We start from the raw sequence: 13,185 nt of genomic DNA, 5'->3' as shown, positions 1-13,185 counted from the left end.
CTGTTCTTGCTTTCCAGTCATTTCTAGCCCTAGGGACGTAAGCTCGGAGAGTAAAACATGAAACTGCCTATCACCTTGTTAAATGGAGCCATGTGAGGAATGGGGCCATGTGAGCAAATGGCACTGACCTCCTCCTTTCAATTTGCATTTTCGTTTTATCTATACAAGAACAGAAGCCTTTATTTTGACAGAATCTACTTTATCATTTTTTCATTTTAGTTCATTCTTTTATGTGTCGTCTAAGAAATCTTCAGTTGCCCCAAGTTTATATATTTGGTTTTTTTAAACAGTTTTTGTTTTGTTTTAGCATCATTTTTTAGATCTTTGATCCATTTCAAGTAAAATTTGGGTATGGTATGCGATGTAAAAGTTGAGATTTACACCCTGCCTGGTGTGGGTCAGTGCATTGAGCGTCAGCCTGTAAACCAAAGGGTCGCAGGTCTGATTCCCAGTCGGGCTACGAGCCTGGGGTTGCAGTCTGGGTTCCCTGGTGCAAGGTGGACATGCAAAAGGCAACCACACAAGTGATGTTTCTCTCCCTTCCCCCTCTCTAAAAATAATTAATTAATTAACTTAAAAAACCGCCCATCATTTAGAAAAATTGAGAGAAGGAAGTTTTTTTTAATGTGGTCATATGGGTGACTTCCGGTCAGGATGGCAGCACAGGTAAATACGGCTCACCTCCTCGCACAACCACATCAAAGTTACAACCGAATTATACGACAATCACCACGCACCACTGGCAGAAATCGAGTTGAATGGAAATCGGACAACTACAGAACTAAAGAAACCTCATCCACCCAGACTGGTAAAGAGGGGCAGAGACAAAGAACAGGCTGGTCCGACATCCACATGTAGGGGATAAAAATTTGGGAGGGATGTCTCAGGAACAAGGAGTCCCAGCCCAGGCCCCCCAGCCCAGAGGACCAGTGCCAGGAAGATAAGTCCCTATAACTTCTGTCTGGAAAAACCAGCAGGGATTGAGTGAGTGAAGAAACTTCTGGAGTCCCAAGCAGAACCCTGAGAGAACTCACACACAAACTTACAAAAACTCCCTCTGAGATCCAGCACTGGGGTCGCAGCGTGAAAGGCACCGGTGGTACACAGGGAGGAACTGAAACCTTCTCCCCGACAGAAAGGCAGGCGCAGTCACGCAGCCAGCGGGCATGTGTGGAATGTAGCTGAGACCCCACCAACCTGGCTAACACTGTTTGCCCCACTCTGGAGATGCCCCGAGACTCTGTTCCACCCAACTGACAGCTGTTAACAGTAAAGCTACTCTTAGACAGTAGCTTTAGTTAGACAGTAGTTATACATTCCATGGGAATGGCTTGTCTTGGTGCAAGCTTCCCAACTTCCTAAATCTTTTCAAACAAGCAACAGCTGACCTCAGGGAGCCCCTACCCCCAGTTCCATTTGCTAAGAGCTCCAGGTACAGCGCCAGCAGCAGCCAGTCTAAACTCACAGCTTGGCTTTGCCTAGGAAACTCCAAGCCCAGCACAAGTGGCAGCCATCTTGGTTTGCTCTGTAGCTCAGGCAGGGTGCCCCGGGTAAAACACAGGTTGGGGCTGACCTTGGCCTGCACCACCCAGGAAACCCCACGGTGTGTGCACCCAGTGGACAGCTACAGACCATGTCGGAGCACCACCACCCTGCCCTGCACAGCTGATCCTACACGGACTGCAGACATTGGTGGTCAGTGGTCACAGCCGTCGTTGCAACTCACTGGCCTGGGTAAATCCCTTCCCTTGATCTGCCAACAGCAACCAAGGCTCAACTACAAGAGTAAGGTGTACTCAGCCCACATGAAGGGTGCACCTTGAGTACTCAGCTTGGGTGACAGGAGAGGCTGTGCCACTGGACTGTACAGGACACCTACTATATGAGGCCACACTACCAAGACAGGGAGTCATAGCAGCTCTACCTAACACATAGGAACAAACACGGGGAGGCTGCCAAAATGAGGCAAAAAAAACAACAACAACCCATGGCCCGAATAAAAGAACAGATTACAACTCTAGACAAAGAGCTAAACAGAATGGAGATAGGAATCTATCAGATGCAGAATTCAAAACACTGGTTATAAGAATGTTCAAGGAACTCAATGAGGACCTCAGCCGCACAAAAACCATCCAGTCAGAAATGAAAGATACACTAACTGAAATAAAGAACAATTAGAGCCCTGGCTGATGTGGCTCAGTGGACTGAGCACCGGCCTGTGAACCAAAGAGTTGCCGGTTCGATTCCCAATCAGGGCACATGCCTGGGTTGCAGGCCAGGTCCCCAGTAGGGGGCATGCAAGAGGCAACCACACATTGATGTTTCTCTCCCTCTCTTCCCCTTTGTCTAAAAATTAGATATATAAAAATCTTTTTTTTTTTAAATAAAGAAGAACAATTACAGCAACACAAAATAGAGTGAATGAAGCCAAGAACCAAATAGGTGATTTGGAATACAGGAAGCAAAAAATAACTAACCAAAACCACAAGAAGAAAAAAAATGAGGACAGTATAAGCAGCCTTGGAAACAACTGCAAGAGGTCCAACATGCACATCACAGGGGTGCCAGAGAGAGAAGAAGAAGAGGAAGAAACTAGAAATCTATTTTAAAAAATAATGAAAGAAAACTTCCCTGATTTGGTGAAGGAAATAGACATACAAGTCCGGGAAGGACAGAGAGTCCCAAACAAGATGGGGATGCAAAAGAGGCCCAATCCGAGACACATTGTAATTAAAACGCCAAAGGTTAAATTAAAGAGAGAATCTTAAAAGCAGCAAGATAAAAGTAGTTAGTTGCCTTCAAGGGAACACCCATGAGACTCTTAGCTGATTTCTCCAAAGAGACTTTGCAGGTAGAAGGGACTGGAAAGACATATTCAAAGTCATGAAAAGCAAGGGCCTACAGCCAAGATTGCTCTACCCAGCAAAGCTATCATTTACAATGGAAGGGCAGTAAAGAGCTTCCCAGAAAGAAAGAACTAAAGGAGTTCATCATCCCTGAACCATTGTTATATGAAATGTTAAAGGCACTTATTTAAGAAAAGAAGATCAAAACTATGAACAATAAAATGGCAATAAATATATACTTGTCAACAACTGAATTAAAAAAACAAACTAAGCAAACAAGAAGAACAGAGACAGAATCATGGATACGAAGACTGTTTTGGTGGCTGCCAGATGTGAGGGGTGGGGGAGAATGGGGGAAGAAATGAGGGGATAAAGAACAAATAGGTAGTTACAGAATAGCCACGGGGATGTAAAGTTCAGTACAGGAAATGGAGTGGCCAAGAACTTACATTTGCAAGCCAAGGGCATGAACAATAGTGTGGGGATTGCCTGAGGGAGTGGGGGGTACTGGGTGGAGAAGGGGCAAAGGGGGAAAAATTGGGACAAGTGTAATAGTGTTATCGAACAGAGGTCCAAGGGGGGGGGCAATATTTGGCCCACCCAGAGATGCCAAGAACTGTTACAGAACAACAAGGGCCCTCACAAGGACAGCATACTAATAGCTACTGGGCTCATCTGTCCGCCGCCAGAGGAAAGACATCTCTCAATGCCAGAGATTTGTGAAAAGGAAAGGAAAAGTTTATTTAAAGCTATACTGACTTAAAAGCAGTGACCCAATGTCCCCATTAATATATCAAAGTGCTTTAGGATAACCACAGATGCCCACAGTGCTTCCTTCCCCCCTGCCCTTATTCGGGGTACCGCAACTCTGGAAAAGAAGCACATGTCTGTGTTTCAGGCCGCTGGCACCGTCAGCTGTGTCACCGTCCAGGCAGGATCTCTAGTTACTCCAGTGGCGCCTTCTCATGGTCTACTGACATAGAGTTCTTTGTACCCATTTTCCAGGCAAAGTCTCTCCTGCTTCCCAGGCCACAAGGCCAAAGGGAGCACCCCAAAGCCATGTGGGCCTCTTCTACCAAAGCTGCAGGGGTCTGCACTCTGGCCAAAACTACATGGTTCTTCTTCTCTTCTTACATGGCTGCAGGGGTCCCGACTCTGGCTGAAAGCACGTGGCTCTCCTCACATGGCCAAGAGGAGGTCCTCACTCTGCCAAAACCACATGGCTCTCCCTTTCATCCGGCTGCAGAGAGAGTAGGGTTGCCACTCTGGCAAAGCCGAGTGGTGGTTCTCTGCTAAAGCCGCATGGTGATTCCCTCTCACATGGCTGCAGGAGTCCTCACTCTGCCAAAACCGCATGGCTCTCTCTGCACATGGCTGAGGGAGTCACCATTCTGGCAAAAGCGTGTGGTACTCTCCTTCACACAGTTGCAAGGGTCCCCCACTCTGTCAGAATCGCGTGGCTCTCTCTTCACATGGCTGGCGAGTTTGCATTTAAATCCCCGCAACAGTCCTCCTCTGCAGCCCCATTTCCAACTCCTCCCACAATCGACTACACCTGCCAGGAACTCCCGTATCCTCCCAGCTTTACTGGCTGCCATAGTGAGTCTGGGCAGGCGTGGCCCCATGGTGTGGAGCCAATCACCTCCAAGCTCTCACACAGGCTCTGTAACCAGGGGGAGTTGCCTCCCAATTACATCCAGGGTGGAAGGCACTCCCTTCTCCTTGGCTCAAAGCATGGACACAGCTATTTAACATATCTATGAAACCAGTTAAAGGTTATAGATATGGTAAATGACCATGCCAGAGGTTATCTGCAAAGCGGTTGCTATGCAAAACAACTCTCAATGGCCCTGATCCATGTGCCCCTTCCCCCAACTGACACCTGTGGGGGCGGGGTGGGGGTAAGGAGTGAGGACATCTTATATATCTTTCTAATATTTCCTGGACACCCTGAGTTCTGGACCCCATTCCAAATCCCTTTTTGGGGCCCCCCCTTTTGGCTGAACCCTGTTACAATAGCATAATCAATAAAATATAATTAAAAAATAGTTTATCCATATGTTAACTCTTTGTGTTGTTCTTTCTCCCTTTCTGATGTTTTAGGATTCCTTTTTTTTTTATTCATCTTTTTAATGTTATCCTAAAGTGCAGAGGAGTGGGCCACAGAGCCCTCTGGGCTCAGCAGCTGTTAAGGAGGAGGGCCCCTCACATCCCAAAAGGAAAGTCACTGTAAGACGGCACTCCTGAGGGGGCTCTGAAGCCCCTCCTTTATTCATGTGAAAGTGGAAGTGAAGCTGGGAGGCAGAGGGAGAGGGGAGACCATCCCTCCCAGTCTATGGGCGGAGAACAAGACTGAGAGGGGGCCAGGTGCTGGGAGCAAGAAGCAAGAAACGGCTAAGCCGACAAGGCGCCTGCTCACACACACCTCCCCCACCTTCCTTCCCTCTCTCTAAAGTCTGCGGTGAGGGCCGATGGAGAGGGAAGTTCATGTTCAAGCCCTCACCTCACCTCCCTGCTAGCCGGTACTAAGCTGATAATCGCCACTCTGGGTGATGTAGCGGACCCAGGGCAGACCCTGATAACCACATTTCTCAATGACCTGCACGTATCAAACCTGAATCCTAGAGACAGTGAAATAGGGGATCTCGAACTTGACCCCAATGGGTGGTCGGCTCTCTTCTCCTCCACACTTGAGAGGCCAGAATGGGCTCGCATCAGGTACTCCTTGCCCCAAGGGAAAGACTTAATGCTCCAAATCACAATGTGCTTCTCGAGCACGTACGTGGCACTGCCCTCACTGGTCTTGAAGCATGGGAAGTCAGCATCACTGGGTACCAGCATAAATATCTCCACACCTTTGACCACCGACTGCTTCTTAACCTGTACCTTGGGCTTGACCGTGACCTCTACATGGCTGTGGGAGAACTTCTCAATGAAAGGCTCAATCCAGATCAGCAACTTGACCTGGGTGCTGAGGGAGCATAAGCCATGAGCTCAAAGTCACCATCCAGTGGGATACAGGAAAGGTGTGGCCATTGGCCTCCCAGCCCGGGGCCATGGCTCAATAGATGGATGTCACTATTATTTTATCCCACCGGCCCTGGACATGCTGGAGGAAACAGGACACCTGAGACAAAAGATACAAGTGCTACCCCAGATCCATCCTGCCACAAAAAGACATCAGCTTTTTTTTTTTTTTAAGGAAGTTGAGAAGCTGTTTTCGGAATTCATTTCAACCATAAGTGAGGAGATATACAGACAGTGGTACATGCATGCAATGGAATATCCCTCAGCAGTAAAATGAAATGAATCTGAAGTCACCAAAGACACTGAGGAATTTGAGATGCATCTTGCTAAGTGGAAGAAGCCAATGTGAAGAGGACACGCAGCACTGTAGGATTCCAACTGTACGACATCTGGGAAAGGCAGAACTACGGAGACGGTAAAAGGACCCAGGGCTGCCAGGGCTGAGAGGCGGGAGGGACGATGGGGGCAGCACCGCAGGTTTTTAGGGCCTTAGAGCATCCATCCCGTACGCCGCAGTGAAGGTGGACACGTGCCATTATACATTACTCCAAACACGTAGAAGCTACAACACCAGGAGCAACTGCAATGTAAATTATGTATGTATCTATCTGTCGTGTATCAGTAATGTGTCAATATTGACTCATCAAGTGTAACACATGCCCTGGTCCAGCGGCTCAACTGGTTGGACCACCGTCTTCTACACGAAAAAAGGTTGTGGGTTCGATCCCCAGTCAGGGTGCTTATGGGGGGCAACTGGTCAATGCTTCTCTCTCACATCAACCTTTCTCTCTCTCTCTCTCTCTAAAAACCAATGAAAAAATATCTTGGGGTGAGGATTTTAAAAAAGAGTGTAACACATGTACCACGCTATTGCCAGATCAACTGTGTGTGTGTGTGGGGGCAGGGATACATGGAAACTTAAAAAAAAACACATTTTATTTCTTTATTCTTAGAGAGAAAGGAAGGGAAGGAGAAAGAGAGGGAGAGAAACATCAATGTGTGGTTGCCTCTTGTGCGCCCCCTACTGTGTACCTGGCTCACAACCCAGGCATGTGCCCTGACTGGGAATCAAACAGAGACCTTTTGGTTCACAGGCCAGAGCTCAAGCCACTGGGCCACAACAGCCGGGGGTATGGAAATTCCTTGTACCTTCTGCTTAGTTTTTCTGTAAACCTGCAACTGCTTAGAAAGTATTAAATTTTAAATATTTATTTATTTTTAGAAAGAGGGGAAGGGATGGAGAAAAAGAGGGAGAAAAACATCACTGTGAGAGAAAAATGTTGATTGGTTGCTGCCTCTTGTACTTGCCCCATTCAGGGATGGAACCCACAACCCAGGCATGTACCCCGACTGGGAATTGAACCAGCACCTTTTGCTTTACAGGACAATGCCCGACCAAATGAGCTACACCATCAGGGCTAGAATTAATTTTTTAAAAAGATTTTATTTATTTATTTTTAGAGGGGAAGGGAAGGAGAGAGGAAGAGAAATATCAGTGTATGGTTGGTTGCCTCTCCTGCGCCCCCTGCTGGGAACTGGCCTGCAACCCAGGCAGGTGCCCTGACTGGGAATCGAACCGTAATTCTTTGGTTCATAGGCCCGAGCTCAATCCACTGAGCTACACCAGCCAGGGCTAGAATTAATTTTTTTAAATGCTTACTATCAAGGCCCTTGCCTGTGTGGCTCACTTGGTCAGGCCTCATCCTGTACACCTGAAGGTTGGTAGTTTTTCCGGATCAGGGCACATGCCTAGGTTGCAGGTTCGAAACTGGTCGGGGCATGTACAGGAGACAACCGATGGATCCTTCTCTATCCCCCTTCCTCTCTCCTTAAATTCAATAAGCAGATTGAAAATGCATATCAAGGAGCAAAGGCACAAGGAAACTCATATCGTTCTGATGTGAGAACAAGAGCGCCAGGAAGAGACTGAAATCATTTTCAAACTCTTGTCATTCAAAACACGACGGTCTCAGCTGGGGACAGACAAACAGACGACACAGCAGGACTGAGGAAAAGGGGCCTCTGTCAAGGGGGTGTCCTGGGAGCTGCTGTCCAGTCTCAGGAGGGGAGGGGAGGGCGGACCCCCCATGCACGATGAGATATTCGTTCAGAAACCTAAGAACCCAGACCTGGACCTCACGCTTGTCAAAAAAGAAAACAAAACACAATGTGGAATCCCAACGAATGGCTTAAGCACAAAGAGAACTGGAATAAAGTATCAGAAGAAAGCAGAGTGGAAGATATAAATCCTAAGGAAGAGTCGCCCTTCTCAGATCAAGACGGAAAGAACAAACGCATGAAGGAAAACAGACTAATAGGTTCCGTCACTTCACAGCGAAAAAACCTCAGGACTTCTGGACAAGATGGAGGCGTAGATAGACGCACTGTGCCTCCTTGTACAACCAAAAGAAGGGCAACAACAATTTTAAAACAAAAACAACCAGAACTAACAGAAAATCAAACTGTACGGAAGTCCAACAACCAAGGAGTTAAAGAAGAAACGTTTATCCAGACCTGTAGGAGGGGCTGAGACAGGCAGCTGGGGTGGAGAGGACTTGCTGCAAGGTGGCGGCTGGACGAGCAGGTGGTCCCACGTGCCCGTTTAGGTAAAACAGGAGGAACAACTGGGGAGCGAGACAGACTGCACAACTCAGGGTCCCAGTGCAGGGAAATAAAGCCTCGAGGCCTCTGACTGAAAACACCTGTGGGGGTTGAGGCAGCAGCGGGAGAAACTCCCAGCCTCACAGAAGAGCTTGTTGGAGAGACCCACGGGGTCCTAGAACGTACACAAACCCACTTACCTGGGAATCAGCACCAGAAGGACCCAAGTTGCTTGTGAGGAGCGGGGGAAGGGACTGAAAGCCAGTGGAGAGCTCAGCAAGCAGCATGGTTCCCCCTTGGACTCCTCCCCCACAGAGAGCACCAGGAGACAGCCACGTGGGTTGCCCCGCCCTGGTGAACAACTAAGGCTCCGCCCCTTACTACATAACAGGTGTGCTGAGACAAAAAAAAAAAACAAATAGGACTTCTGCCAAGATGGAGGCATAGGTGGAGAAGCCATGCTTTCTCACACAACCAAGTTTAGCGATAATAAAATATTAGCAACAGAAAACACAGCCAGAACACAGAAAATTGAACTTTTTGGAAGTCTGATAACAACGAATTCTTCAGCCTGACCGATAGACCAGTGAGGGAGTGGGCAGTGAGACGGGACTGAGCGGGTCCCAGTGACGGGAGGCAGCAGAGACGGCAGCCATTTCCCAGCTCTGACCCCGCCCCCACATACAGCGTCACTACCCAGTGACCCCACCCTGGAGGCCCCGCCCCTAAGGCTCCGCTCCCCATACATAATGGGCGCGAACAGACCAAAAATGGCTCAAGAAGATCTCAAAGCCCCAGAGCCCATAAATCTAAGTGATGAAGAAATAGCAAAACTTTCAGATGCACAGTTCAAAACACTGGTCATCAGGATGCTCTCAGAACTGGTTGATTTTAGTCACAAATTAGAGGAACATATGAAGGCTAAACTAATTGAAATGAAAGGAATTGCACAGGAAACCAATACTAATGGAAAGGAAACTGGGAATCAAATAAAAGGACTAGACCAGAAGGAGGATAAAAATGACCAAACAGAAAAGAATGAAGAAACAAGAATTCAAAAAAATGAGGAGAGACTTAGGAACATCCAGGACATCTTTAAACGCTCCAACATCTGAATTATAGGGGTACCAGAAGGGGGAAAGGCACAGCCACAAGTGGAAAACTCATTTGAACAAATAATAAAAAAGAATTTCCCCAATCTGGCAAAGGCAATAGACTTCCAGGAAATCCAGGAAGCTCAGAGAGTCCCAAAGAAATTGGACCCAAGAAGGAACACACCAAGGCACATCATAATTACATTAGCCAAGATTAAAATGAAAGAGAGAATCCTAGAAGCAGCAAGAGCTAAGGGGACAGTCACCTACAAAGGAGTCCCCATCAGACTGTCAGCGGATTTCTCAAAAGAGACCTTACAGTCAAGAAGGGGCTGGAAAGAGGTATTCCAAGTCATGAAATCCAAAGACCTACAACCAAGATTGCTCTATCCAGCAAAACTTTCATTTAGAATGGAAGGACAGATAAGAGTGCTTCTCAGATAAGATCAAATTCAAGGAGTTCATCATCACCAAGCCCTTATTATATGAAATGTTAAAGGGACTTATCAAAGAAAAAGAAGTTAAAGAAACATGAACAGTGAAAGGACAACAAACTCACAGTTATTAACAACCATATACAACATATGATACTCAAATATAATCCATATTCTATAATACAAACAAAAGCAAACTAAAAGGACAGCTAGATCAGGAGTGGAAACATAGAAATGAAGATCTCAAGGAGGGTTAGCAACAGGGGAGTGGGAGGAGGAGAAGGGGGGAGAAGGTACAGAAAATAAGTAGCATAGACAGTAGATAGAAAATAGATGGGGGGGCAAGAATAGCATGGGAAATATAGAATCTAAAGAACTTGAGACACATAGACATAAACTAAAGGGGGGTAATGGTGGGGACGGGGGGTAGGGTGGAGGGGAATGAAGGGGGGAAATAGAACAACTGTAACAGCATAATCAATAAAAAATTAAAAAAATAAAAATAAAAATAAAATGTAAATAAAACCAAATCATTTTTCCAAATGTGCATATTATAGAGAAATAAAAGTTTATATTGAAAAAAAAGAGAGATTTTATTTGTTTATTTATTTATTCGTTCATTCGTTCATCCATTTATTTATTTATTTTTAGAGAGAGGGGAAGGGAGGGAGGAAAACGTCAATGTGCTCAGGTAACATTGATCAGTTGGCTCTCACACGCCCCCTACTGGGGACCTGGCCCACAACCCAGGCGTGTGCCCTGACTGGGAATGGAACTGGTGACCCCTTGGTTCATAGACCAGCGCTCAATCCACTGAGCCGCACCAGCCAGGCCTCTGGGATATTAATATGCTCAGAATTCCATTTCTTCCCACCTCCCCGGTCTCTGCCTGGTCCGGCCACCAACACTTCCCTCCTGGACAGTTACAGCTGCCTCTTCAATGGCCTGGTGGCGCTGCTCAGCACAGCCTGCCCCCCACGTGGCTGTCACAGGGATCCTGTTAAAAACGTCAGCTCACGTGCTTCCTCTGCTCAGACCCCTCCTGGCGGCTACTGCCTCACCCAGAGCAAAAGCCCAAGTCTTCACGTGGCCCGAGGCAGCCCACTTCATGTAGGGTCTGTACAATACATACATGTGAACATGCTTTTATGAAACAGAATAAAAGAGAAAGGAACAGAGTGTGTCACACATGGTAAGGAAAAGTACTGTGGAGCAAATCTTTTGTTCTAACAAGATATTAATATACAACATATGATACTCAAATATAATCCATATTCTATAATACAAACAATAGGGTTTATATGCTTATGATACATATTAGGTATATAGCTATACATGTATCTATACATGTAGGTGTCATAAAATAGAATGTGATAAGGTAGGTAATTGGCTGCACATATTAAGGGAATTATTTAGTGAAACCATATGTACACACACAACATATAATGCACAATGTTATGTATTTCCTAAAATATTCTTATGAGGGGGAACCTAAAAAAAAAAACCCACATCTTCTGGAGGGTGGGTCCCTGCAGTACACTCACTGGTTGGGTGGGTGTTCTAGGAACCCATCTGTGTCAGTTTGCCAGCTGGCGTTGTTGTGAGAAGCTGCATTCGGCTTCAGTGAATTCTTTTTGAGACTCAGTGTGTTTGCCCATTTCATGAGGGGTGATTTATGAGCGCACCTGCCCACACCGTTCTGAGTGTTTGGCAGTTTTTGACCCAAAATGCCTTGACCCCTGTGCCCCAACCTCTCTATTTGCCTGATCTCATGCTGAGTGACTTTTGTTTTCCCCAGATGAAAAAAGTCCTCGAAGGGAAATGTGCAGATGTAGAAGAGGTGAAACAGAAAAAAGGCAGAAGCACTAAAAGGCATCAAAACAGACAAGTTCGAATACTGTTTTGAGCAGTGGAAAAAACGCCTCAATAGGTGTAATGCATCAAATGGAGAGTATGTGCAACATAATTGAAGTGTAAACATGTAAGAATAAATATACAATTTTTATAAATAAATTGCTTTTGGGGTCTCCTCTCATGTATTCCATTATACACGATGTCACATAATGCACTAATTAAGTGCTAGTTATAACATGCACTTAGGGTGCACTGTGAACTATCCTGTAAGTATTGCGTGTACGTGGTGGGCTGCAGTCTCAATGGGGCAGACTGAGGGGCAGTCCGAGGCCCCTGTGCAGCTGGGTTACTGCGGGGCCCGGGCACAGCTCCTGTGGGTGGGAGTGAAGGAAGAGGGTCTGGGCAGGGAGAAGCTGGAGTGAATGCGGTGGTCAGCGGTCCGTGGGATGGGGCGCCTGGGGCTCATGGGACCCCCCCCAGCCGTGCCAGCTGAGGCAGGGCTGCCGGCCTCTGCTCTCTTCACCGCTCACGCACCGCTTTCCCTGACTTCTCTATTCCAGGGGCTGGTAAATTCTTCATGTAAAAGGGCGAGGGAGCCTGTGTTTCCATCTTTGAAGGCCATATGGTATCTCTAGCAAACACTCACTGAAAACAGATAAATGGTGTGTGGCTGCTGACACGGGCTTTAGACCACTAGCCCCTGCTCTATTCTGGTACCAGGAGCTCTTGCTGCTCCAGGAGGAGGCCAACAGCTTCCATACAAACTAACAGCCCTTTGGGGCTCATCTCAAACGTTGCTTCCTCCCTCACCCCCTGATCTAAATCAGCCATCCCCATTACTTCTGAATTTTGACATGGGGTTAATTCTTTACTCCTTCTCCTTCTTTTTTACACTTTTAAAAATTTGAGAGAGAGAAATACCCACTCACCTCTCCACCCATCCACACGTTCACTGGTTGATTCTTGTATGTGCCCTGACTGGGAATTGAACACGCAACCCTGGGGCATCAGGACGATGCTCCAACCAACTGAGCCGCCACCCAGCCAGGGCAGGTCTTTGTTTTTACTGTCCCCGCACCAGATGTCATAACGTCTGGTTCCCCACCAGTATTCATCTGCTAGAACGGGGGGGAGCTCGGGCTCGGCAAACATCTGTGTGGTGTGTGGGTCGACAATACCCGTTCGTCCTCCTCTGGGGATGCTTCTCCTCTCCGTCCTCGCAGTCGGGGACCCAACCTAGCCACTGAGCATCACGTGGCTCGTACAGGGATGGCCACCTGGGCCAGGGATCGGGCAGGGGCTTTATGAAGCCCCATTTTCGCCTGGGGT

General features: G+C 47.1%; 1 protein-coding gene across 1 annotated transcript in view; it reads right to left on the bottom strand.

The window, feature by feature from the left end:
- The window catches only part of OPA3 (outer mitochondrial membrane lipid metabolism regulator OPA3), a 74,171-nt gene that overhangs the window by 20,979 nt on the left and 40,007 nt on the right, over positions 1–13,185 (bottom strand). The gene's annotated exons all lie outside the window — the stretch shown is intronic.

The sequence above is a fragment of the Artibeus jamaicensis genome, unplaced genomic scaffold (assembly GCF_021234435.1).
Source record: "Artibeus jamaicensis isolate MK-2021 breed Jamaican fruit bat unplaced genomic scaffold, CSHL_Jam_final contig_1526, whole genome shotgun sequence".
Classification (NCBI taxonomy): Eukaryota; Metazoa; Chordata; class Mammalia; order Chiroptera; family Phyllostomidae; genus Artibeus; species Artibeus jamaicensis.
This window is presented reverse-complemented; position numbering and strand designations above follow the sequence as displayed.